This window comes from Marmota flaviventris, chromosome 1 (genome assembly GCF_047511675.1).
Source record: "Marmota flaviventris isolate mMarFla1 chromosome 1, mMarFla1.hap1, whole genome shotgun sequence".
NCBI classification, from domain to species: domain Eukaryota; kingdom Metazoa; phylum Chordata; class Mammalia; order Rodentia; family Sciuridae; genus Marmota; species Marmota flaviventris.
Window position 1 is genome coordinate 29,976,936 of NC_092498.1, and position 26,506 is coordinate 30,003,441.

Consider the following 26,506-nt stretch of genomic DNA (forward strand, 5'->3'; position numbering starts at 1 on the left):
CTTACTAGATTTTGCATGACTCCTTCAGATTGGGCTAGTCTAGTCCGTGCTTGTGTTTCCCCAGGGAAGTACTTGGATTGGAGAGCATTTATGCTAGAGGGTGCAGTAGAGCAAGCTGCCCAAAATCATGCAGCAGAGCGCCCTTGGATGTCCAAATTCAAGAAATTAATAGTAAATAGAGCCAGGGAGAGGCGCTCTTTTGGGGTGTGACCTAAGCCAACATTTTATCTGGGATTCTGGCTGCTAATCAAAGGATAGACCTGCTTCAAGCTCAAGTTGAGGAATTGTCTGTTCTAGTACATTTAGGTTGTGTTGATCAACATGCACATTTATGTATAACCTCTGTCAGATTTAATGATTCCAGAAATGCCTCCCGCATCATCGGGGAGTATCTATCCGGAACCTGGTCCATGGAAGCAGAAAACTTGATCCAGTCTCAACTAACGCAGATTGCTGTTTTGAATAGTACCCGTGTCGAACCAGTGACTTTGGGTCAATTCACCAGTTGGCTATCCTCTGCCTTTTCCTTCTTTAAGGAATGGGTGGGAGTGGGCATTTTTGGGGCAATGTGTTGCTTCGGTGTTGTACTTTGTTTGTGGCTTCTCTGTCGCCTTAAAACTCGCCATGCGCAAGAGAAGGCTATGATTGTACAGGCTCTTGCAGCCTTAGAAAATGGAATTTCTCCACAAATCTGGCTTGCACATCTTAAACAGTGATTTCTGGGCATGGCCATTGCACCCCAAGTTAGTTTCACATTGCACTGGGATTGGCATGTCCTCTTCCTTATTCTCTCCCAGTGCTGAATAGCCCTTGCACTCTGCAGGTCTTGTTACCATTGCACGCAGATGGGTTTCAGGACTGATCTTTCTTCTCGACTACAGACTCTTTACCTTCCTCTGGGGCTTAGGGATGGTGTTGCCAACTTAAATTTTGTTATTATTACCAGGCTACCTGTGTTATCCTACTTCTCGCCATCGTCAAAGCACTGCACTTGAGTGATCCCTCAGCGGACCTCAAGGAAAGCATGTCCTATTGCATGCGGGTTTGACGTCCACGCCCCGCCCTACGAAAAAAGGCATCGGCTGATATGGGATCAGGTCTGGGGAAGGCGCCTCCTTAGGACTGAACCATACATTGCAGCCACTTCTGCACAGTGGGATAGGACCTCTACTTTCGCCTGCATTGTTATATAAAATAAAAGGGGGAACTGTGGTAAGCCATTGTTATAGATCGTGGCCGCCATTAGAAGATGGCGCCGACTTCCACTGTGGCCTGTGGTAAACAACTCCTTTTATGGAGAGTTGGCGCGCAATCCCTGACCGCCCTATGAGAAAGATCCACGTGGCGGCTTTAGATTGGTATGCGGGAGGCTTTATTAGGCTATGCTTGGGCGCTCGGCGGGGGGTCGCTAGAAGATGATACTTGAATCAAGGCCTGAATAAACTGCTGAAAGAAGAATCCTATGTCGTGTTTTCCCTTGCCGGCGAGGGGTCGCAACATTTCAGTCATGGTGAAACCCCTCTATGAAGCCACAAAGGGGGAGAATGAGATCCTCTGATGTGGGGGCCAACACAACAAAAGGCCTTTGAGGACATTAAACAAGCACTCACCAGTGCACCTGGATTAGGGCTCCCTGACCTCACAAAGCCTTTCTTTCTGTATGTCCATAATCGGTCTGGAGTGGCTGTGGGAGTTTTACTCAGATGCTGGGGACATGGCACCGTCCAGTGGCCTATTTGTCCAAACAACTGGACTCTGTAGCCCAGGGCTGGCCACCTTGTTTACGGGCCCTTGCGGCCACAGTTCTTCTGGTGTTGGAAGCTGATAAACTGGCCATGGGACAATAACTGTTTGTCAGAGTTCCTCATTCAATTTTGACATTGTTAGAATATAAAGGACACTATTGGTTGACTAATGAAAGAGTGGTTAAATATCAGGGCATGTTATATGAAAACCCACGTATCTGTGTTGAGGTTGTCAAAACTCTAAACCCAGCAACTTTGCTGCCCACTGGACCTGGAAAACCGGATCACAAATGTGTTGAAGTCATAGATGAAGTGTTCTCCAGCAGATTAGACCTAACAGACCAGCCTCTCAAGGACGCCAATGTAGAGTACTTTACAGATGAAGCAGTTTTATAAAAGATGGGATTCATTTTCATGGATATGCAGTGGTCACTTTGGACTCTACTGTTGAGGCAGAACCTCTGCCTCAGGGAACTTCAGTGCAAAAGGCAGAGTCTGTGCAAATATTTACACAGACTCAAAATATGCGTTCACTACCATTCACATATATGGGGCCTTATATAAAGAAAAGGGGCTAATTAACTCAGGAGGAAAATACATAAAATATGGGCAAGAAATTCTTAAACTTTTAGATGCAGTGTGGGCTCCCAAAAGGGTTTCAGGAAGATAATCCAGCCTTGGATTTAAATGCTGCTCTCCTGCCAGACCCACTAACACAATGGGAGCCAAAATATTCCCTGCATGAAACTAATTGGTTTAAAACTGAAGAAGGAAGTTATCTCCCTGGTGGATGGTGGAGATTTTCTGATGGCTGCATAGCCATTCTCAAGATTCTAGCCCCAGCCTTTATCAGACAGTTCCATAGAGGAACACTTATTGGATGTACAGCACTTGAGACAATTCTGGGCCAATATTTCTATATCCCCCGGCTCACAAGCATTACCCGGATGATTTGTGAACAATGTGAGGTGTGTGCACGTAACAATCTCCGTCAGGGGCCAAAACTTTCACCAGGAATTCAGATTATAGGAGGAGCCCCTTTTGAGGATTTGGAAGTAGACTTCACAGAACTACCACGCTCACGGGGCTATAAATATCTTCTGGTATTTGTGTGCTCATACTCTGGCTGGGTAGAAGCCTTTCCAACCCGCTCTGAAAAGGCTAGGGAGGTAGCCAGAATGCTCCTCTGGGAAATTATTCCCAGATTTGGTATCCCAATAACTATTGGCTCAGACAATGGGCCAGCTTTTGTGGCTGAGGTGATACAATTACTGGCCAAAAATTTAAATATCAGATGGAAGTTACATATCGCCTATAGGCCTCAGAGTTCTGGTAAAGCTGAAAGGATGAACAGGACTTTAAAGACTCAATTGGGTAAGCTGTGTCAGGAGACACACTTATCCTGGGATGAACTTCTCCCTATTATACTTTTGAGGATTAGATCCACTCCCACTAGGAGGACTAGATTCTCTCCTTATGAGATAATGTTTGGAAGGTCTCCCCCTCTTATTAGGGGCTACAGGGAGACTTAAGAAAGATAGGAGAATTAACCCTGAGGCAGCAACTTCAGGCCTTAGGGAAAACTTTGCAGGTTCTCAACCAATGGGGTTAGAGAAAGGTTGCCAGTAAGTTTAACCACAGATGCACACTCCTTCAAGCCAGGAAGGAATGGAATATTCAACCTTTAAAACCTCTTTGGAAGGGCTCTTTCACTGTTATTTTATCCACCCCAACTGCAGTCAAGGTTGCAGAAATAGGCCCCTGGATTCATTACAACAGACTCAAGCCTGAGGCAGCCGACTAAAAATACTCTCCAGATGCCACAACACCCTTGAAGCTGACCATCCAAAGAAAAGGAACATCAGAGAAGCTTGAGGATCAGAAGGACAACAGCCCTGCTCCAGTCACTCCGGAAGCTAACTGGTGTTTGCATAGCCGAAGCTTGAGGAGTCTAAGGCCCTGTTTCAGCCACACGGGAGGGACTGGCTGATCAATTCATAGTGAAAGATAGACCTCCCACGAAGACTAATGGACTCTTTCAACCTCTAAGATAATTCCTATAGTGTAATGGTTAGCACTCTGGGCTCTGAATAACAAAATTTCACTTATATTCATTATCTTGCTTATATAAGTTTCTAGGATTTGTTTGATGTTATTAGTTTGGCTTTGCTAACTTACACTGTCCAACCTATGCTAACCAAAATGTTAGTCTATCACTCAGTATGGTTTCTTTAGATAATCTTAAGGAGTTCTGCCCTACTCCTACTCCAACAGTGGAGACCATGTGAACCATGTGTCAAGCCAATCTACTATAACCAAAAGGTGGTAAAAAAAAAAAAAAAAAACATATACTTAGGACCTGTCCCACCAGAGGAATGCTATAGGTGGATGACGGTTTCCCTCTGGAAAGGAAAAAGAGTCTGCATGGCTTGGATTGAATCATAATTTAAGGGAAAAATAACTTGCCCAGGAAATTTCCCCTTTACTGGTGGATTTTGGTATTGTTGGCCACTAGACTCCCAGCCACTGACTTGGAAAAGTTTTATAAAAAGTGATTCGAAACCTGCTGCCTTGAGACCTACTCTAAGTCCTTACCCTAAAGCTAAACTGTATGAGGAGTTGAGCCCAAATCTCAACCTTCCTCCCTTAGGAAAGAATCTCTTTCTGGACCTATCAGAAAGAATTGCTAAAAACCTTGGGGTTAAAAATTGCTGGGTCTGTGGGGAGGGGCCCTTATGAGTGAGGAATGGCCATGGACAGGAATAAGTCAAGATGCTTACTCGCTATTACTTTGGAATAAGATACAAGTGGAACTAAAAAATGAAAAGCCCCAAGGCTGGGTTCTCACTTCAGAAATATTTGGTGAAGAATGTATTGGCAGATTTGGACCCCATCACACACAATGGGTCGGTGAAACCCCATGTAATAGAATACTGTTTTGGAACTCCACCTGGTGGCCAGAGAAACCTACTTGATTTTGGTCAGATAACCCAGGCTGGCGGGGGATTAGAGGTCTAATATGCAAAAAACCTCATAAGAAAAGAGCACTTTTTAACTGTAGGTGCCCAGACAATAACCAGATCAGTTCCTTTCAGGGCAACCCTGAAATCCATAAATTCAGGAGCAACCCAGTTCCCACTAATTGGAAAGCACCTGATGGGCTGTTTTGGATTTGTGGGAAAAGGCTTATACCCAACTCCCAACAAATTGGAGAGGAACTTGTACTATTAGACCAGGGATTTTCTTACTGCCTAATGCTACTGGAAAGGACCTAGGAATCCCCTTGTATGAGGATCTAGGGCCAAGAAAAAGGAGATCCATTGGGCAAGAGATTGATCTAGGAGGCCACCAATCTTGGGGTGAAGATGAATGGACACCCCAGAAAATTATTGCCACTTATGGTCCTGCTACCTGGGCACAAGACAGAAGTTGGGATTATAGGACTCCTATTTACATGCTGAACAGAATTATCCACTTACAAGCTGTACTAGAAATTATAACTAATCAGACTGCCACAGATCTTGACCTCATAGCCACACAACAGACCCAGATGCGAGCGGCTATCTATCAAAACCGCTTGGCATTAGATTACCCACTGGCTGAAGAAGGAGGAATATGTGGAAAGTTCAACAGCTCAGATTGTTGCATGCAAATAGATGATAATGGACAAGCAGTCAAGGATATAGCCAACAACATAAGAAAATGCACATGTGCCAGTTCAGACATGGAAAGGCATTAAAGTTTAGGACAATAACACACTTTTAGGGGGTTGGTTTTCAACTCTTGGTGGATTTAAAAGCTTAATTGGTAAATTGGGTATTCTGCTGTTAACCTGTTTATTGCTTCCACGTTTGGCTCCACTGTGCATTAAAACTATTAGATCCAGTATAGAAGCCGCTGTTGAAAGGAGGACAACAACTAAAATTCTGGCATTATATAAAGCTTTAAACCAAGATGATGATAATGATGCTCATATAATTTAAAGGATTAAATTGTGGGGAGCATCATTAAAGTGGGGAATTGAAGTGGCACTCTCTCCACAGAAAAAGTCTTAATTGGGCTTCTCCAGAAATTCTCATCATGGCTGATTTTGGGACTTTCAGCCAAAGGGTCTCTGAGAAAAAGTTCAATGTGGATAAAAATTTCCTATTTTTCTGTTGCCCTGTTTTGCTTAGGCACTGGCCAGGAAGATACCAGCACTCCAGGTACTGGGCACCCCCTTAATAATTTTTCACAAATGTATCCAGTATAGTAGTTTGTAGAAATGTGCAAACAAGGCTTCTGGCCTTGAGCTGGGCTTCACAGAGATGTCTACATTTTTAAGATAAGAGAAGAGATCAATTGGGCTCCATAGTAACAGCTGGCAGAGGAAGAAAGAAAGGGGAGAAGCTCTCCCTTTCTCAGGTGTTGTCCTTGAAGTGTTTAAGAAAAAGCTGCTTTTGTGTAAACTTCTGCAGACTGTGAACTTCTGAGCCCCTCCCCTTACAAGCTGGGTATAAAACTCTGAAATTACCTGTATTCAGGGTTCAGGGGACTGATTGATTGTACCCCCTGAACCTGGCTGCAGCCAAATAAAACTGTTTCCTGCTATCTTCGGTGCCTTGCCTCGTTTGTCCCTACAACAGGACCAGAAAGAATAACCCCTATAGGACAATATCCTCTACCTCAAACCATAAGACAACTTAGAGGCTTCCTAGAGATAACTGGATACAGTAGGCTTTGGATCCCTGGATATGGGGAAATAGCTAAGCCTCTTTATAGCCTCCTCAAAGAGACATTACACCAAGGAACAACTTCCCTGATATGGGAACCAGAACAGATTAAAGCCTTTAAGGCATTGGAAGGGGCCTTACTCCAAGCCCCTGCACTCAGCTTACCCACTGAACAAAAATTCAACCTATTTGTTACTGAGAGAGGAGGAATAGCCCTAGGAGTGGTCACACAAAAGAAGGGACCAGCTCAACTGCCAGTAGCTTATCTCAGTAAGGAGCTTGACCTAGTGTCTCCAGGATAGCCTCATTGTTTGAGGGTAGTAGTAGCAGCAGTAGCCTTACTAGTCCCTGAGGCAATTAAAATAACCCTGGGAAGAGACCTTATTGTCTAAACCTCCCATGATCTCTCAGGGATTTTAAATACAAAAAACTATGGCTCTCAGACAATCGCCTTCTAAAATATCAAACCCTACTTTTAGAAGGACCTGTAACTCAAATAAGGACTTGCTCTAATTTAAATCCAGCTACCTTCCTCCCAGAGAAATTAGAGGGAAACCTGAATATGACTGCCAACCATTCCTAGCTATAAATTACTCAGCCCAGAAGGACCTTCAAAACCTTCCCCTATCCAATCCAGACCTCACCATGTTCACAGATGGGAGTTCCTTTATGGAACAAGGAGAACAGAACGCAAAGCTGGATATGCTGTGGTGACTTTACATGACACCATAGAAACACAATCTTTTCCCCCACGCTGGATAGGAAGATGTACTATTGGGTACCCAGGATGCAGGGGAGATGGACTCCAAATATAAAGCAGCCAGCAAAAATCCCCAATCTCAAACCTAGATGGGGACAATCTGTGTTTCATTGGTATGATCATCTAGCTTCACTGTTAATCCCACAAAATGGTTTAGAAGATATAATGTGGCATGTAGAGACCTTAAACAATTATACTCAAACTGCCCTCCATGATGTTGAGGAAAGTATCTTTCTCCTTAACACTGAAATAACACTTATGAGGAAGGCCATCTTACAAAACCGGATGGCTTTAGATGTCCTCACTGCAGGTCAAGGTGATACTTGTGCCATTATTAAAACTGAATGTTGTGTTTACATCCCTGACAATTCTGGCAATGTGACAAATACTCTTAAAGATTTACATACTCAGATAGAAGCCATGTCCTCGCCAATCTTGTCATGGGAAGAATATCTTAGCTCCAGATTCTCTGGTACTTCCTGGTGGAAAACATTGTTAGTCTCTGTCGTAGTCATCATACTCATTGTCATATTCCTGTGCTGTGGCATTTATTGCTGCATCAATCTAGTTCCAGTACTAATGACTTCTTGTTTCTCTTATAGACCACCCATCACTCAAATGGCCCTCCAGCCTGTTACTCCTCAATCAAACTTCTGTCATGGACCACTCGAAGACGCGATTTTTAAAAGGGGGACTCCAAACTGCTTGCTCAACATCACCCCCTTTCAGCTCGAAGAAGCCAGAACTGTCTTTGCCCCCTTTCCTTACAGCAGTAAGGAGTTCCCAAAATTAGAAGGGGGAATGAAGCCAGATTTAAAGATAGGTAGTTAGTGTAGTTAGGTAAATCGGGTCTAATATCGAGTAAAATGGAAAATGAAGGCCATTTTTGAGAATGGAGTCCCAGAAAAGCAGAACAACACTTGCAATGTTAATGTCCCCAAGGCTCAGAGCCCATCCCAAAGAAATGTTAATGAAACAGCTCCCAGCAAACATGGAGATGCTAATCCAAAAATCCTTCCTGCCCAGATTACTCCTTTGGCCCAAGTGTGCCCCACCCTTTGGGCCTTCCCAACTACATTCCATCACTGAAAGATAACAGAACAAAGGACAGGAATGGGACAGGAATGCAGGAAAGCTGAAAGAAGACCTTAGCTATAAAAGACGGGAGACATCGCCCTTCCACGGATTCCACCTCTTGGGTCCCCTTCTTCCTCTGGGGAGAAGTCTTTTCTGCTGTCCTTTAATAAAGCTTCTACTTTCCACTCTAAAGTTGCCTTGGTGTGCTTCTCTGGTGTTATACTTCAACATTGGGGAAGCAAGGACTCGTCACCAGTAAACAGCGTTAAAATTATGATGTATTTAACAAGGAAATTTTGTTATTCCTGTGATGCCAGGGTTACCAGATTCTTGCTTGGAGGTGTGAACTGGCTGGTAAAATAAAAAGTCTAAAAATAAGAAACAAAAGACAATAGACAAAATAGTTTTAAAAACAGGTCGCCTGTGGGTCTTCCAGCTCTGATAGGAACTGGAACTGAACAAGGGAAAAGGGCCCAAATCCTTTATTTAAGAGGAAATACATCAAAAGGTTTCAGTGTGGCAGACTTCTTGAAGAAAACAAGATAAGAATGGAGAAAACAAGTTGTGTGGGGTCCATCTCCAGGTGGCTGCATTTGAACTTAGGGCTGTGAGCTAAGGCAGGGTGCCAGCATGACCTGAACTTTCTTTGACCAGGGAATTTCACCCGGGATTTCCCAGAAAAGCATCCTCCCTGCCTTATGATGGCTCAAGCAAACCCATAATCTATACACAGCTTTAAACATCTCACACTTCTTTACTTTTTTAAATACAAGCAACAGGCAATAACTTAGAGTTCCCAGATCTTGGATCTGAGGGTACACAACCTATTATCATAACACAAAAAAGAATTAGTAGCAAATATATCATTCTAATAATATATACCATGCGAATGTTTCAACATATTTCCAAGATTAAAGTCATCTAATTCATAAAGTATTTGTTCAGCTAGAGGTGCATGAGCTCAATCCTGCTTTTCTGAATTTCCTGGATGTGATGATGTAACTTCATAAGGTCCAAGCTATTATTATTGCTATGCCAAACGCCCATCAGATGATTTTTGACTTTTTCCCAATCCATTGGGAAGTATTATATTTGGCTGCATTAATAAAGACATACTTAGAGTCAGCAGGGCATCTAAATCTTTGTTTAAATTTGAGAACAGAAAGTTCATTTACTATATTTATGATGGTAGCTTTCAAAGCATTAATTTAGTCTCAATCTTTTCATCAATATTCACCTAATTGTACAGGGATTTGGAAATATTTTGAGCCAAATTATTAATTAAATTAGCTTAGTTATATTATATTTTTCTCCTTTTCTCTGCATTCTCACATTTCCAGAAATGAAAACATAAGGAGATTGAATACAGGCTCGAAGGCCATAGGGGGAACCCTCCTTACAGTTCTTGCCTATAAAGTCAGACAAGGAACCATCTGTAAGATAGAGAAAATCTAAGGCAGCTATTAAACGCCACAGATCCTTTTGTATGCCACCTTCAGTGAAAGTTAGGATACTACTGACAAATCCTCCAAGAGTCATAGGATCCTGATGTAACTGACTTTTATCAATTTTTGAAGATCAATCCAAAACATATCTGCCACTTCTAGAGATATTATGTTGTACTGGCAAGACATTTGCATAAGCCAACCATTTAGAAAACTCACCAAATTCTGTTGCAGATTGAATAGGGCAATAGATACTGGTGGATGTTACCTGGGAATAAGTGGCCTGTTGTGGGAAAGTTCCATTTTAATAACTATCTGGACATATGCTCTTAAGTCCCCAGGGATGGTATGATTGGCTGGTCTAGGTCCCCCATATGCTGTCTTTTCCTTTGTCAAAAGTTATTTTAAACAGCCAGCATGTTTATCACGGGACCAACATATAGGTGAATACCCACTGTCCCCAGTATAATTAAACCCAGTGGCATGAATAGGTGTAATGTGTTTGTAAAACCTCCTATCATATCAGTATCATTATATGGGATGGATTCTCCAGACCATACAGCTGAGTGTACTAAATGTGGATCTGGAAAATAGGTCCAATAAGTTTCTCCATAGACTCTACTTACCTGATTCCTCAACAAAGTTAGCATGGCCCCATACATTGTAGTTGTAGTCTTATTTCCTCCCGGTTATTGAACTATCTGCTCAGCCTGAATTGTCAGGTCCTTCAGTTGTCTCCACAATGACAGGTTGGGTTTTCTGAAAATACACAAGCACAGCCTCTGCCCTATTGTGAGGATGCTCTTAAGCCTGAGCCTAAGCAACTCTATTTTATTTTATTATTTTTTTAACTTTCATTATTTTTTTAATTTTTATTTTTGTATCCTCAATTGTAGCAGAGACCCTGTTTTTTTAACAAACATTTGTTCAGATCACATAAGTGGAAGAAATAGTCATTTGCTCATCTGAGTCATACTTCCCTGTGATAAGTCTTTTCCTGGTTCAATATATGGATCTAAATAAAACCTTGCTTAGGGGGAGGGAGGAGGAGAAGGAAAGAAGGTTATGGGAAGGAGATTGAGCAACTAATGTTGCATGCATGTACAATTAGAGCATTAAAAAATCCCATTATGTACAATTATAATGCACTAATTTTTTTTTTTTTTAATTTTGCCTAGATTCTGGCAAGATCAGGTACAATATGATTTCATATAAATTTGGCTAAAATGGGCCTTAGGGAGAGCAAATAAAACTTCAGTGAAGAGAAAGAATCCACTAAGTGTCTCATCAGGAGATTCAGCTTCAGTAATCAGCATTGTAGGGGTATTCCGGCAAATGAGCCTGGTTAGCCAGGACACAGATCCTCCAGTTTCTGTTGAAGCTGAGTAAGATCACCAACTCCTAATCACTCATTTTGAAGTGAAAGACCTGAAAGTTCTCAACAATACGTTCTGGTGTCACAGACTTGGGGATCACCACCCCATTCCTCTGGATATGGAACCGAATATGAACCTGGGCTGAGGATTTTTTGTGCCTTGCAGCAATCTCCTTGATCTTAGGGTCCTCCAGTAGTGAAGGGTCTTCTGGTTTGGCCCAAGGTCTATCTGGAGAGCCCAGGGGGCTGTAGGCTGTGACAATGATGCCCTTATAGTAGCAGTATTGGATCAGTTTCTCCTGGGTGAGGAATGGGTGGACACTCGACCTGGTTAGTCACTGGTTTATATTTGAGTCCAGGCTTATTCAAGATCTTTTCAATCTGGAAGTGGTTGAAGTTGGAGACACCAAGAGCTTTCACCAACCCCTCATCCACCAGCTCCTCCATGACCTCCCAACATCCAAGAATATTACTTTACTGATGAGGTTGTTACCTTTATCATCTTTGGGGTATAAGTCCTTCCGAGCCTGAAATCCCTGGGGCCAATGAATAAGATAGACATCCAGATAGTCCAGTTTCAGATCCTTGAGGCTTCCTTCACAAGCTTATTCTCAAAGAAGGTGCACCACAACTTGCTCACAATAAAGAGGTCCTCCCACTTCACCACCTTCTCTTGGATCTTCTCTTGGATGGCTTCTCCAACCTCATTCTCATTCTGATAGACGTAGGCACAGTCTACGTGGTGATATTCTGCATCAATGGCCACCTTCATGGCTTCTTTGACTTTGTTTGGGGGAGACTTCCAGGTGCCCAGATCAAAGACAAGCATCTTGGCTTTGGTGCTGAGCTCCACAAAGGTGGCCATGGTTGGTGCAGAATTGGCTTTGAGAGAGCAAATAGATGTCTGATGTCAGCAACTCCATTTTAAAAACTCCAGTTTGAAACATGCAGTTTCACCAGGCACACGAACAGAGCCCTCCAGTATGGCCTCAAACTAGTTACTTCTCCTCACCCTGATAAACAGAGTGAAGTACCTGGCAGGTTGTCCTTGCCTGATAAGAGGGAAAGGAGAGAAAATCAAGGTGGAGACCACCAGACCATATGTTTCTGACCCCAAGGTAAATGATGTCATGAAGAAATCTGGTGGTAGCTGATAAGGATCGAAAGGGGGATCAAAAGCCCCAAAATTTAGTATAAGTAATAGAGCTGATGAACAGAGATTCAGCCAGCTGAAACAAGGATGCCCTCAATCTGGAGAACCTGATGAGGACCTGACATACCATCACTTTCCTGATCCTCTGTGCAATCCTCACCGCTCTCAAACTCTACTGACTCATCTGGACCCTGGTGAGAGCCGCTACTTCTCCCTATAATCCTCTTCTCAACCGGTCATCCACTCCATGCCAGGAAAAGCCTGCCTTGATTCACTGTGGTCTAAGTGAATCTGAATCTGCTGGACATAAAGCCTAAGGTTTAAGACTGTTGAACTTAGCATGCAAAGGGAATGTCTGTCATTAGCCTGTCATGATTAAGTGTGTTTGCAGTGCTTAGAATTAATCTAGAATTGTTTGCTGTGAATTGATTATGTCTATTGTAGTGCCTAGCATTAAGGTTTGTCATTTCCTTGATCAAAAGCCTATAGAGTGAAACTGTTTTGAGTGATTTGAATGAAGAAAGCATTGAAAGGGATAGAAGCACATGGACATTCTTTATTTTTCCCCTTGACTGCATACATAGCAATTTTGCTCCCTGGCGACACCTATATTATTACTGAATCTGGTTTATTCTATTGTTCCATGTGTTGCTCAGCAGTAGTTAGACTTTTTATATCACAATTTAAATTTTTTTAATATCTTTATTTTTATTTATTTATTTTTATGTGGTGCTGAGGATCGAACCCAGGGCCTTATGTATGCAAGATAAGCGCTCCACCACTGAGCCACAACCCAGTGCTCTTAAATTTCTTTTTAAATAATTTTGTGGGATTTTGTGTGGTTATGTGGAATTCTATTTCTCCTTTTTTTATTTTTTAAAATTGCAGAAAAACAGTTGATATAAGCTAGAGCATCATTAGCTTTAAATTGTAGAATGGCCCAAGCATTGTCCAAGTATTTAAACAGTAAAAAGTGACTTAATAAATATTTGTATTTGGCCAGGGAAATTGCAAAATTTACCTGTTAGGCCTGCCTTGGCTCCAGACCTGGTCGCCACAGTCTAAGTGAGTGTGCATCTGCTAGACATAAAGCCTAAGGCTTGAGACTTTTGAACTTGCAGAGGAAATGTCTGTCATTAGCCTGTTATATTTAGGTGTGTTGCAGTGCTTAGAATTAATCTAGAATTGTTTGATATGAATTGATTATGTCTATTGCAGTACCTAGCATTAAGGATTGTCATTTTCTTGATTAAGAACCTATAGAGGGGCTGGGATTGTGGCTCAGCGGTACAGCGCTCACCTAGCACGTAGAGGACCAGGGTTTGATTTTCAGCACCACATAAAAACAAAGGCATTGTGTTGTGTCCTGTTGAGAGCCACAGCCGAAGGGGCCCCAGCAAACTTCCAGCTGCCAGCTGATGATTGGCTCACAGCAGCCCCAGCAACTTCTAGCTGTCAACTGATTGGCTCCTCTGTGGTGATGCTCATTGGGCTGTTTCCCTGCCCTTTCAGACCATGGAGCTGCTCATTGGGGGACTTTTTTGGCTCTGCCCAGCGACCCAGCCAATGGGCCTCAAGAGCAGGAGGAGGGGGGGAGGTTGAGAGGCTTGTGGGAAGCCGGTGGTGGCAGTTGGGCTCTGAAGGTTTTTTTCCTGAGGAGCTGTTTTGTTTGGCATGTGTGGTTCTAAAAATAAAGTTCGTTTCTTTTGACAAGTGGCTCCTGAATTGTGCCCAGCCAGACTGCAGCAGTATCCATCTATACCGAAAAAATTTAAAAAAAAATTTTTTTAAAGAACCTATAGAGTGAAATTGTATTGGCTAATTTGAATGAATAATGCGTTGAAAGGTGCAGAAGCAAGTAGACATTCTTTGTTTCTACCCTCAACTGCATACGTTGCAATTTTGCCCCCTCTTGACAAGGTTCTTAATCAAGAAAATGACAATACTTAATGTTGGGCACTACAAATACATTAATTCAGACTTATAAAAGCAATAAACACAACTAATTCAAAGCAAACAAATTCAAAGTTAAATCAAAGCACTGCAAACACTCTTAATCTTGACAGACCTATTATGGACCTTCTCTCTGCATGCTAAGCTCAAGTGCTAGATTTAAAGTCTTAAGTTTTAGGTCTTAAGTCCAGCAGATGCACACTCACTCAGACTGCAGTGATCAGGTCAGGAAGATGGAGGCCTCTCCTGGTGTGGAGTTGACAGCTGGCTGAGACCCTCATAAAGAGAAGTCGCCTTTCTCACCAGGGTCAACAGGCTGCTGTAGAGTTTGAGAGTGGTGAGAACAATGCACCGGATCAGGCAAATGATGAGGAGTGGGATATCAGTCCAGGTCCTCATCAGGCTCTCTGGCATGTGGGCATCAGTATAGGCTGGCTGAATGTCTGTTCGTTTGTCCCATTTGGGGCTTTTTCGTACCCTCTTGGTCCCTACCAGCTGTTACCAGGTTTCTTAGTGACATCTTACATTTTAGAGAGGACATATAGTCTGCTGTTTTCCACCCTGATGTTACCCTTCTGGCTCTTATCAGGGTTACAACAAATGACATGTGACTTCACCCTCTTATTAGGGTTGTGAAAAGTGACTTGTTTTATCAGGCTATGCCCAATGACATATTGGGAGGCAGACTGCAGGTTTATTTTAAAATAGAGTTGCTTAGGCTAAGGTCATCCTTACAAGTATGTTGTTTTTAAGTCCTTTGGGTATAAACAGAGGAATGGGTTAACTGGATCAATGGTAGTTTTATTCCAAGTTTTCTGAGGAATCTTCACACTGCTTTTCAAAGTAGTTGTGAAGCCAGAATTAGGAAGTCAGTATAGATAGAGGTAAATCCAGTCAGGTTGTATCAAGAAAGCTAATCTGAGTCTGCTCCCTGAGGGATTGATATGTTAATTTCTTCAGAGCCTTTCCTCCACCCTTAACAAGAACCTGCCCCTGCTCCAACCTGTTGCTAAGGTAACCTGTCCCAGGAATTGCCCCTCCCTATAGGGAGCAATTGTTAATTAATGTGTCTTGGGCTGCTCCATCCTTCCCTTCCCGCTTCAGTTCACCTGTTTTTCACCCTTTTGGCCATCCCATTGAGCATTTCCTAGGCCAAGTCTCTACACTGAAAGAAGAGAAATAAGGTGAAGAGGGCAGGAGAGCAAAAGAAGCCTAGGATATATAAAAAGGGGTAGAATGCCTCACTTCTTGGGACACCAGGATACCAGCTATGGGCCCTTTGTTCTTCCTGGGAAAAGTCTATGTTACCTCTTTTAAAATAAACTCTGCTTTATATGCTTGCCTCTGCGTGCTTCTCTAATGTTATACATCAACATGAGGGGAATCAGGACTTCCTTTCAGTAACCTGCAGTATCAGTTGCTCCAATTAGCAGTGCCACCAGCAATGTATGAGTGTACCTTTCCCCCCACATCCTAGCCAATACTTATTATTGCTTGTATTCTTAATAATTGCTATTCTGCCTGGAATGAGATGAAATCTTGGAGTAGTTTTGATTTGCATTTCTCTAATTACTAGAGATGATGAACATTTTTTCCAGATGTTTGTTGATCAATTGCATTTCTTCTTCTGTGAAGTGTCTTTTCAGTTCCTTAGCCCATTTATTGATTGGGTTTTCTCTCTTTCTATTTATTTATTTATTTATTTATTTATTTATTTTTGTTGTTAAGGTTTTGAATCCTTTATATATCCTGGAGATTAGTGCTCTATCTGAGGTACATGTGGCAAAGATTTAGAAAAGGAGGTTATTAACAAAGAAGCATGGTCAAATCTGAAATATTTTGAGTTTTAAAAGGTAAAATTTTATATATATATATATATATATATATATATATATATATATATATATATATATATCTCCTGTAGGATCACAGTAGCAACATAAACATAGTTCTGGTTTGTTTTGTTTGTTTTTACGACCAGGTAGTAGCTGACGGGAAAGCAAGGAATGAGAGATGGGTAAGAGAGAAATGAAAGACAGAGACCGGGGCAGAGATACACAGGAGAGTTTACTTATCAGAGCTGACTGTTAAACCATGATGCAAAGAAAAGACCATCAACTCCAATTTGAATCAAATTAAAGCAAGTTTATATTTGCATACAAAGGAGCTGGCCAGAATTTTCTCTCCCGAAACCCTGGGCTAGAGATCAGTACCCCAGCTCTCTAGGAACACAGTTTTATAACGCAAAAAGTTGCAAAGCAGGGTGTCTTGAGAACTTACAGATAATAGGATTTTGACAAGAAAAATACAAAGGCAGATAGTAGGTTAATTATTTACATGGCTTAACATTTTAAGATAGGGAATAAATTCAGATCCCAACATCAGAATTTATGAAGCAACCCTGAGGTTTCAGAGAGGATTGTTATCTGGTCAGGTGGAGCCAGGATTTATGAGGTGCCACTAAGGTTTTAGAGAGGGTTGTTATCTGTCTAGGGAAAGCCAGGCATGGGTGAGTTCAAGGCATGGGCAGGAATTCCAAACAAGATTAGAAATCACAGTAATTTATAGTAAAACAGAAATTAACTTTTCAAAATTTTGTGATGAGATGGCTTCCAATCTTGAGATGGAATTAGGCTGGGCTCATCACTGACAAATAAAAGCCATCTCTCTATAGAAGAGAAAGGTAAAACAGGCTTGAATTCTGGGACTTTTATGGGGGAAGCTCAAGAATCAGAGCTGGGCAGATTCTAATGCAAGGGGTGAAGGATTGGATTGGTATGAGGGAGTGGTGAGCCTTTCTCAAAAAGGCCCTTGGGTGGAAAAGCAAAACTTTTTCCTTAAAATGCCAGCTGTCACTTAAGAGGGCCATCCAGATGCTAAGCAACAACCTTATATTCCCCCCTTTTTGTGTTTTTATTGGGCTACTCAGGAAACAGCGATGTAGGTCACTCTTCTATAACTGCTTCCTTCTGGGAAGGGGCAGCATTTGAATCACTCATTAGGGGCATAGAATGTCATTGGAATGATGACAGAGGTGGAGTGGTGTTGGAAAGCTGTCCCCGGTGCCCCAATTTTTGGTGAGGGATTGGTATCCCTTTAAAAAAAATCTGGTTTATAATTTGATTAGAGACTTTTGGATCGGGTCTTGAACCAATCTAATGTCAAAGGGAAAGCATTAACAGAAGGCCTATGACAAGGAGAGGGGTCAGGAAAGGAAGTGCCCACTGGAGAATCGGGTTGCTTAGCTGCAATCCTTCAGCAGAGGAGAGCTATTGTTTCTGATGTTCAAGGTCTTGGTGGAGTTGTTTTATCTTGTCCTTTACTATACCAGATTGATTGACATAAAAAATAGCATTCCTCCTGTAGGTACAGACAAAGTTTGTCTTTTTGGCTGTAAAAAAATCAAGATCCTCTTTGATTCTGCAGAACCACAGCAGCTAAAGAATCAAGCTGGGATTGTATGGTTAGTATGGTTTGAGCAATTTGCTGTAAGTTTCCTGGAAATTGGAATGCTAATTTCTGGTAATGGTACTCCTGGGAGGTGAGTGCAGAATAAGGGAAAGGGCAAAAATGAAAAAGGAAATGGTGGTACTCATGGTAATCGTGGTCCTCAGAGACCAAAGGAAGATTGGGGGTTCTGGCCTTGGAGAAACGCAGCTTGAGAGGGCTGTGGGTATTATTGTATAAAATGGCAGAGAAAAACCATTTAAATGGGAGTTATGAATCCAATATGGGATGCCCTCAAGGTGGGCTGCTGAGGAAGTGGTAAGAATGTCCCAATAGGGTCCAGTCCATTTTGAGGAGAGTTGAGAGGAGGAGTCAGAGTGGGAGAAGGAAAAGAAGCAGAACTAGGCCTTGCCAAAACAGCATTACAGTATTGCCAAAGAAGGTTCCTAATGTATGCAAGAAGGGGCCAGAAATGAGGAACAAGGGGTAGTGGAGAATCAGAGGTTGGTGAGCTGAGCAGGGGGATAGGCCATTCATATAGAAACTCAAAAGGGAGATGTTGAGTGGCTTCTTTGGGAGGACTCATAACCTAAGAAGAGCCAAAGGAAGGAGTTTAGTCCAATCTAAATGTAATTCAAGGGATAGTTTAGTGAGAATCTTCTTCAAGGTCCAGTTGGTACTGATAAACCCAGCCTAATTCCCTCTTAAGATCAGGAGCCATCTCATCAAAAGTTATAAAAGGTTCATTTCTGTTTTCTGTAAAATATTAGGATTTCAATTTGGCCTGGCCATATTTTGATGTTTTAAACTTGCTTGGAATGCCTGCCTGTGCCTTGAAGTCACCCATGCCTGGCTTTCCCTGACCAGATAACAACCCTCTCTGAAACCTCAATGGCGCCTCATAAATTCTGATGCTGGGATCTGAATTTACTCCCTAACTTGAAGTGTTGAGCTATTTAGATCATTAGCCTATTATTTGCTTTTGTATTATGCTTGTCAAAATCCTGTCAGCTGTGAGTCCTCAAGACACCCCCCCCCCTTTTTTGTAACTTTTTGAGCTATAAAATCTCCTTCTTGGGGAGCTGGGGATGCTAGTCTCTAACCTGTGTTAGGGGAGTCAGCTGCTGATCAGCTTCCTTTGTGTACACAAATACAAGCTTGCTTTCATTTGTTTAAAATTGGAGTCTTTTCTTTGCATTGGGGTTTAACAGTACGTTCCACCTTGCCAGAGGACTGGGAATGGTAGGGGATATGAAAATGTCAGGAGATGTTGAGAGCCTTAACTACAGACCGAGAAACATGGGAAGTAAATTCAGGACCATTATCAGACTGGAGTGAAGAGGAGAGGCCGAATTGGGGAAGAATGTGTACAATGAGGATGTTGGCCACAGCAGGGGCCCATTTATTGGTGGTAGGAAAAATCTCAAGCCATCTTGAGAAGGTGTTGACAAGTACCAAGAGAAATTTGTACCACTTTACTGGGGGCATATGGGTGAAAGCCAGCTGCCAATCAGAGTAAGGGAGATGTCCTCTTGCTTTGTGTAAAGGGAAGGCAGGTGGGCAGAGATTGAAGGTGGGACTGGTTTTTGGCAGATTTCACAGGAGGCAGAGAAGGTAGAGAGAAATTGTAGGTCCTCTGGAGAGAGTTTAAGATGGGAAGTGAGAAATTTTTTTTTATATTTATTTTTTAGTTATAGGTGGATACAATATATTTTATTTTTATGTGGTGCTGAGGATCAAACCCAGTGCCTCACACATGCTAGGGGAGCACTCTATCACTTGAGCCACAACCCCAGCCCCTGAGAAATTGTTTTAAAGATGTGGTGTTAGGGTGAAGGAAGGTAAGCATCTGTTGAGTGTCAGATGGGGAAGAGGCAGTCAGGGACTAGCAAGGCAGAGGACCACAGGTGGAGTAGGCTTTCAGAGGGTGGTGGCCCTTGCCTCAGAGTCTGCCTTGTTGTTGCTGAGTATCACAAAGGAGTTGTAAGTCTGATGGGATTTACAATGTGAGATTCCAACCGCAGTGGGAAGCTTTGAGGCCTGAAGGAGATCAGTGATAAAGGGGGCATTAGTAATTGAAGTTCCCTTGGTGGTAAGGAATCCATGCTCCTCCCAAATAGCAGAGTGGGAGAGAATTATGTGGAAAATATATTTAGAGTCACTGTAGATATTGAGGGAGGCTCCCTTTGCCAAAGTGAAGATTCTGATGAGGGCAACAAATTCAGCCTGCTGATTGGATGTATTAATGGGGATGGGAGCCACTTCCACAATGAAGGTTAGAGAGACTATAGCATACCCTGCCTGAGGAACTCCCTCCTGAAGGAAAGAGGAGCCATTTGTGAACCATGTGTATGTTGCCTGGAGCAAGGGGCCTTCCTGTATGTGGGAGGGATGTGGAAGAAACTCCTCCAGAGTTTCAGTGCACGAATGGGTAAGAGGAGAAGAGGTGGAAGAGTCCTGAGGAGCAGAGAGGAGAGTGGCAGGGTTTAAAGATGAGCACGTGTAGAAAGTAAGGCTGGGATCTTCCACCAGAGAAACCTGTAGAGATAAAAGTCGACAGGGAGGTAAGGAATGTAAGCTCTTGTAGGTGAGGAGTTCCTTTAGGTGATAGGGAGCCAGGATGGTGAGTGGGCCCCAAAGGTGAGTTTCTTTGACTCGTTTATGAATAGAGAGGCTCTGGTCAATGTTTGTAGGCAAGGAGCCCATCCTCGAACAGTAGGGTAAAGACCATTCAATAGGTAAGCCAAAAGGGCAAAGGGTGGCCCCAACATGTGTCTGAGGACCCCTAGAGCAAATCCTTGCTTTTCAACCACGTAAAGGTGAAATGGGCATGTGAGATCAGGGAGATGGAGATCAGGGGCCTGGAGGAAGGCCTGCTGGAGCCTGGTGAAGGCTTTGTAACAGAGTGCAATAGGGTTTCAGAGAGTAGGCCCCGGGCCGCACCATATAGAGTTTTAGCCAATATAGAGTAGTTAGGAATACATGCTCTGAGGAATCCTGCCACACCTAGAAAGGAGGGAATTTCTTCCTTAGTAGAGGGTGTTGTTATATTAGTGATAAGGACCTTTCTATCAACCATAATGGCTTTGTGTGTAGGCATCAGGAGGAGGCCTAGGTATGTTACCATTAATAAGGAAAGCTGTATCTTGGATGGGGAACCCTATAGCCATGGGCAGAAAGGAAGTTAAGAAGTTTACAATTGTCCTGATGACTGATCTCAAAGGAGGGACTGCAAAGAAGGAGGTCATCAACATACTGTAACACCATAGACTGAGTGAGATGTATGGATGATAGGTCCTTAGCAAAGGTCTGTCTGAAGATGTGAGGGCTGTCTCAGAACCCTTGGGGGAGAACTCTCCATGTCAAGACTCGGGGTCTGTCCATGTAAAGGTGAAAATATCTTGAGAGTCAGAATGGAGGGGAATAGAGAAGAAGGCATCTTTCAGGTCTAGTACTGGGAAGTAAGAGGTCCCAGAAGGAATGAGGGAGAGAGGGTACGGTTACCATGGGATGGATTGGGATGACCACAGAGTTCATGGAACGGAGATCTTGGACCAAGCGGTGGGAACCATTGGACTTTATTACTGCCAAGATGGGGGTGTTATAAGGGGAATGAGTAGGTCTAAGGAATCTTTTTTGCAAGAGGTCTTGAATGATAAGCTATAAGCCTAGAAGTTTTTGTTAGGAGAGCAGGTATTATGATGGGCCAGAAGATAAAGGGGGTCTTTCAGACAGATGTGAATGGGCTTGTGGTGTGAGGTAAAAGAAAGACTTGAAACATCCCAGAGAGTGAGGATGTCCCTTCCCATAAGTGAAATGGCACTTTGGAATGACCAAAAAGGAGTGAATAAAAATTAGAGAGCCAAAAGCACAAACAAGGCTAGGTGTCTGTAAGGGTTGGTAAGGTTTACCATCTACCATGACAATAGAGGACATAGAATGAGTAGTAGGCCCCAGAACTCCTTGAGAACTGAATATGTAGACTTGGCGTGTAGGAAGGAGACAGGCCTACATGAAATACACAGAGTTACCCTAGGTTCATGCAGAGTGATGGCAGTGGTTGGATGATGGGGACCTGGGCCTCATCAGTCCTCTGCAGCCAGTCCTAAGACTTGGAAAGGGGACCCAGGAGGGCCAAATGGCCAGGGCTTGCTATATGCTCAGGGACAGTCAACAGCCCAGTGTCTCTTCTGATGGCATTTAGGATAAGGGTCCGGAAGCTTTTGAGGCTTAGGACATATATGACTCCAGTGAACTGTCTGACCATATTTAAAGCAGAGTGCAGGCAATCCCGAGGGACCCTTCCACAGGCCAGTGGAACCAGGGACAGATGCTAACACCAGATGGATGGCTTGAGCAAGGATCTGATATTTCTGTTCTGGTCTTCTCGTCTCTCTTATTAGGTGCAGGGCAGGCTGAACTAAGTTGTCTGCAGGGCAGGCTGAACAAATGTTTGCTGCAGGATAACCTGGGCACTCAAACCCCCCTCTGTCTGGTCCTTTATCACCTGTTTGCTTCAAGTCTGAACACTCAACCCCACTCAAGGCTGAACACTCAACCCCCACCTGTCTGGTACAATGGAAACCCACATCTGAACCCTGCCCCATCTGCCTGAAGGCAGAAGATGACACTCTTAGCAACTACTGTACGATCCAATCACTGTACACCAACAAGGCAGCTTGCAGACCCAGTGACCCCGTTAGATTTTGGCTATAAAAACTCCCTCCTTCTGGGCCCCTCTCTTGCTCTCTCTGTCTTCCTCTCTTGCTTTAGCTCTCTCTTTTCTCTCTCTCTCTCTCTTTCCCTACTCCTCCTCCTCTTTCTCAATGTTGCAATAAAGGTCTCTTGGTCGCTCTGGGTGTTGTGGTCACTTTTCTTTCATCTTGTGCCAAAACCCAGGAAGAGGGTGAAAACCCACTTTTGGGTCCCTCTTCTTTCAGAAGTGCCACTCACCGGATGACCTGAACACATTTTTCTCAACCACCAGAACTACATCTACCATTGGCCTTCAGTTAGTGAGTTTCCCCTTCCTGGAGTCCTAAACCCAATGGTGGTCTTGGTAGGATTTGACGGTTGATCTCCAGCAAACCTCTTCACCCAGCTGTGGGGAGGAAAACACCCCAGGGACAACCTCCTTTCTTGTTTATTTCCAAGCTTTCTTCTTGCTCTGATCCAAACCTTCCCTCTGCACTTCTTGAAATCTCTACAAATTCTTCCAGCTTGGAAACCAACCCCCCCAACCACCAATTCCCAGCCTTCTCCACTACTTTTGACCCTGCTAATGAACCTTCACCCTATCACCTGGCTTGAATAGGTCCTCACCCTCAACCTTCTGCCCCAGGCCCTTACCTGTTTCTCTGGCCTCCACAACCTCCTTTCTCCCCTCCAAATACTAGACCAAAAACCTATACCACTGCCCTTCCTCAGACCTTTGCCCCATTGTGTGAGGTAGCAGTTACTGAAGTATCCATCCATCCACTCACTCCTCTCTTCTCCTGTCAGTGCCCACACTGGGTCCCACCAGGCCCTCTTACCAGCTAACCCAAAGCTCAAAAGAGCTGAGGAGAGCCCTCACACCCCGATCCAAGATCTGGTGAAAATGGCCTCTAAAGTTGCTTTGTCACCACTGAAAACAAGGTGACTAAGAATTTAAAGTCCTTTACAGGCCTTTTGGGATATTTGCTCCATCTTCCCCTCTGCTCTACCTGTTCTACTGCTCAAGTGTTCCTTGCTAGGAAAAATCCCAAACGCCTTTCCCATTATTCTTTTACATCTCCTTCCTCATTCTCAGGTCCACCCCAGCTGCTCTGAGCCCCACATTCCTGTCTTCCCCCTCCATACCCAGGCCTACAGAAAAGTCTTAACTGACCTTCTCCAGAAATCTTGTCCATGGCTGATTTTAGGACTGTCGGCAAAAGAGTCTACAAAAAGTTCAATGTAGATAAACTTCCTCATTTCATGTTGCCCTATTTTAATTGGCCACTGGCTGAAAAAAATCAGCACTCCAGATGCTAGACACCCCTTTACTAGTTTTTCACAAAAATATGTAAACAATGCCTCTGGTCTTGAGCTGGGGCTTCACAGAGATGGCTATGTTTCTAAGATAAGAGAAGTTACCAACTGGGCTGCATGATAACAGCTGCGGGGGGAGGAAAAAAATGGGAAAAAAGCTCTCTCCTTCTCAGGTGTTGTCCTTGAAGGGTTAACTTGCCCAAAATAGAGAAAAAAAAACTGCTTTTATGTGAAGTTCTGCAGACTGTGAACTTCTGAGCTCCTCCCCTTACATGCTGGGTACACAATTCTGAAACCACCTAAACTTGGGGCTAAGGGGATTAGCTGATTACAGCAGAAGCTGTGCCCTCTGAATCTGGCTGCAACCAAATAAAACTGTTTCCCTATCTTCAGTGCTATCTTAGGTGCCGTGCCTTACCTTGTTCATCCCTACAACAGTATAATTCTATACACTTAAACATTGTTTATGTTTTCATGAAATGGTAAACAGATGTGATTAATTGTGTACTGGAAATAACAAAATATTTCTTATTAAAATGGAATAATTTGCCTAAATTCAGAAATTTACAAGGATTGTTTCAAAATGTGAATAAAGAAGGGGTTAACAGATGGGAAAGTGAAATTAGAAGGTTCTAGGTATGGATTTAATAGAAGGAAAAAGTGTTTCTGGTTACGAGAGTCTTTGATTAAGTAAATAGAAGGGTTTAAGTAAATGATAAAGAAGGTCTGTGTAAGTTGGTTATATATATAAGTTTTTTCAGCAAGTAATCTTGAAGGAATTAAGGATTATACAACTATGGGTAAACAACAACTGTTATTTTGCAATATCATAATATGTTATTTCTTTAAGAACTAAACTTGATTAATAGAAAAACATCAATATAATTGTGGTGCTATTAATCTTCTTTGTATATTAAATGTGTTTATATTTTCCAGGTACAAAGTCTTTAAGATAAAAGCTTTAAACAAGCTTTAAAAAAGCATTATATCAAGCTGGTGTTCTCCAAACTAAAGATGCATGGTAATTTTAGGCTTATAAGAATAATATATTGTAGATTTATTTATATCATTTAATGTTCTATAACTGGGCCTGTTATCAATAAGATTAATATAAAGTTCTATACACTGGGTACAATTTAAATGTAATATCATATTGTGTTAGTTAGTATTCATGTGACAATATATGTAAGCTTTATAAAATGATATTTAAGATGCAAAGAATAGCTTCAGCAAAAAAGAGCCCTGCCTTACCTGAGATAAGGCCTCCCATCTTACTACATGTCAGAACAACTCAAAGGTAGGCCAGATTTCAGTTAAAGACCAGTACTCTTAATTTAAGACTGGTGAGAGTGATTGCTGGATGTTGAGATCAAGACTTAAAATTAAAGTTAAATTTAAAAGGCCAAGAAAATCAATATTTGGCTCTTACCCTCTGAATCCAGGGAACAGGGAACTTCCCTAAAAAGCTTTGCAACTCTGGGCCACATAACCTCCTGATCAGGGAGATTAATGAGACCACTGGAGAATGAAAAACCAATAAGTGCACTTGCTGTGAATAGGAGGGTCATTGGAGAAAGGAGACATCCCTGATGCTTCCAAGGGAAGCCATATGGTCAAGCAAGACTGGACTCATCATAGCACAAATGGCACTAGCAGAATTAAGAAGCTGCTCTCACGTTCCCCCAAAAGTGACCCCTATGGGAACTTGGCTGACTCTTAACAATAGACTGAAATAAAGTCAGTTTTGACCAGCTTGGTCTTAAACACTTAACAAAAACAATTAAACTAAAACACAGTCATTACTGGGGGTAATGAAGGATAAGAACAGCTAGAAAAGAGGAGACAGCAACTAGACCAACAGTCTCCATTGGAAATGTTCAATCAAGTATGACCTTGGTTCATCCCCCTCACAGGACCCCTATTAGTCCTCTTTATCTTTCTCTTAATAGGACCTTGTCTATTAAATTGCCTATAGAAGTTCCTACAAGATCAGATACACAAATTACCAACCAGTCAATCAACTATGTCTTTAAGACTACCAGCCCCCAAAGCCCAAGATGGAGACCTATGACTCATGATCAACTCCTTTGGCTCCAGAGTCTACCCCCATCTAAAACCCTCCCTGACCCCTTTTCCAGTTTTTTACAACCCCTCTTTTACTTCCTAGGAATAAGAACTACTCTCCAGCAGGTCCACTATGCTTGCTCTGTCTGCTCTACAGTATCCCCACAAGGAAGCATCAAATCTAAAATCCCCACACATCAGATGGGGAGCCACCAGCCAGGCGAAGACTGGTAGATCTACTTCACTCACATGCCTAGGCACAAGAAGCTTCACTACCTACCTACTTTGGTTGATACTTTTTCAGGTTGGATAAATGCCTTCCCTACCTCCAGGGAAACTGCTGACACGATTGCCTCCATCCTCATGGAGCAGATCATTCCCAGGTTCGGACTTCCCACCTCCATCCAGTCAGACAACTAGTCTCCAAATCCTCAACATCACTTGGAGGCTCCTACCAACCCCAATTCTTGGGTAAGGTTAAGAGGCCTAATTCTCAAGGATCATCTCACTAAACTTGCTATTGAACTCAGGCTCTCTTGGCCCAATCTCCTGCTGTTGGCCCTCACCTGAATTCAGGCAGTGCCAAGAGCTCCCTCAGGCCTTAGCCCCTCTGAGCAACTCTATGGGTGCCTTTTCTTAATCAACCAAAGCTTTCCAGTCATTCCTACTCCCCTTGTGTCCTACCTGCCCTATATCACACTTCTACACAAACTCCTAAGGGAACATGCAGACTAGTGCCTTTTTATGCCATTCATTGCCTCAA

At 42.8% G+C, this 26,506-nt stretch overlaps 1 pseudogene; it reads right to left on the bottom strand.

Moving 5' to 3' along the window:
- Positions 1-11,041: 11,041 nt before the first annotated feature.
- Positions 11,042-11,979, bottom strand: LOC114078853 (aldo-keto reductase family 1 member B10 pseudogene; annotated as a pseudogene).
- Positions 11,980-26,506: the final 14,527 nt, after the last annotated feature.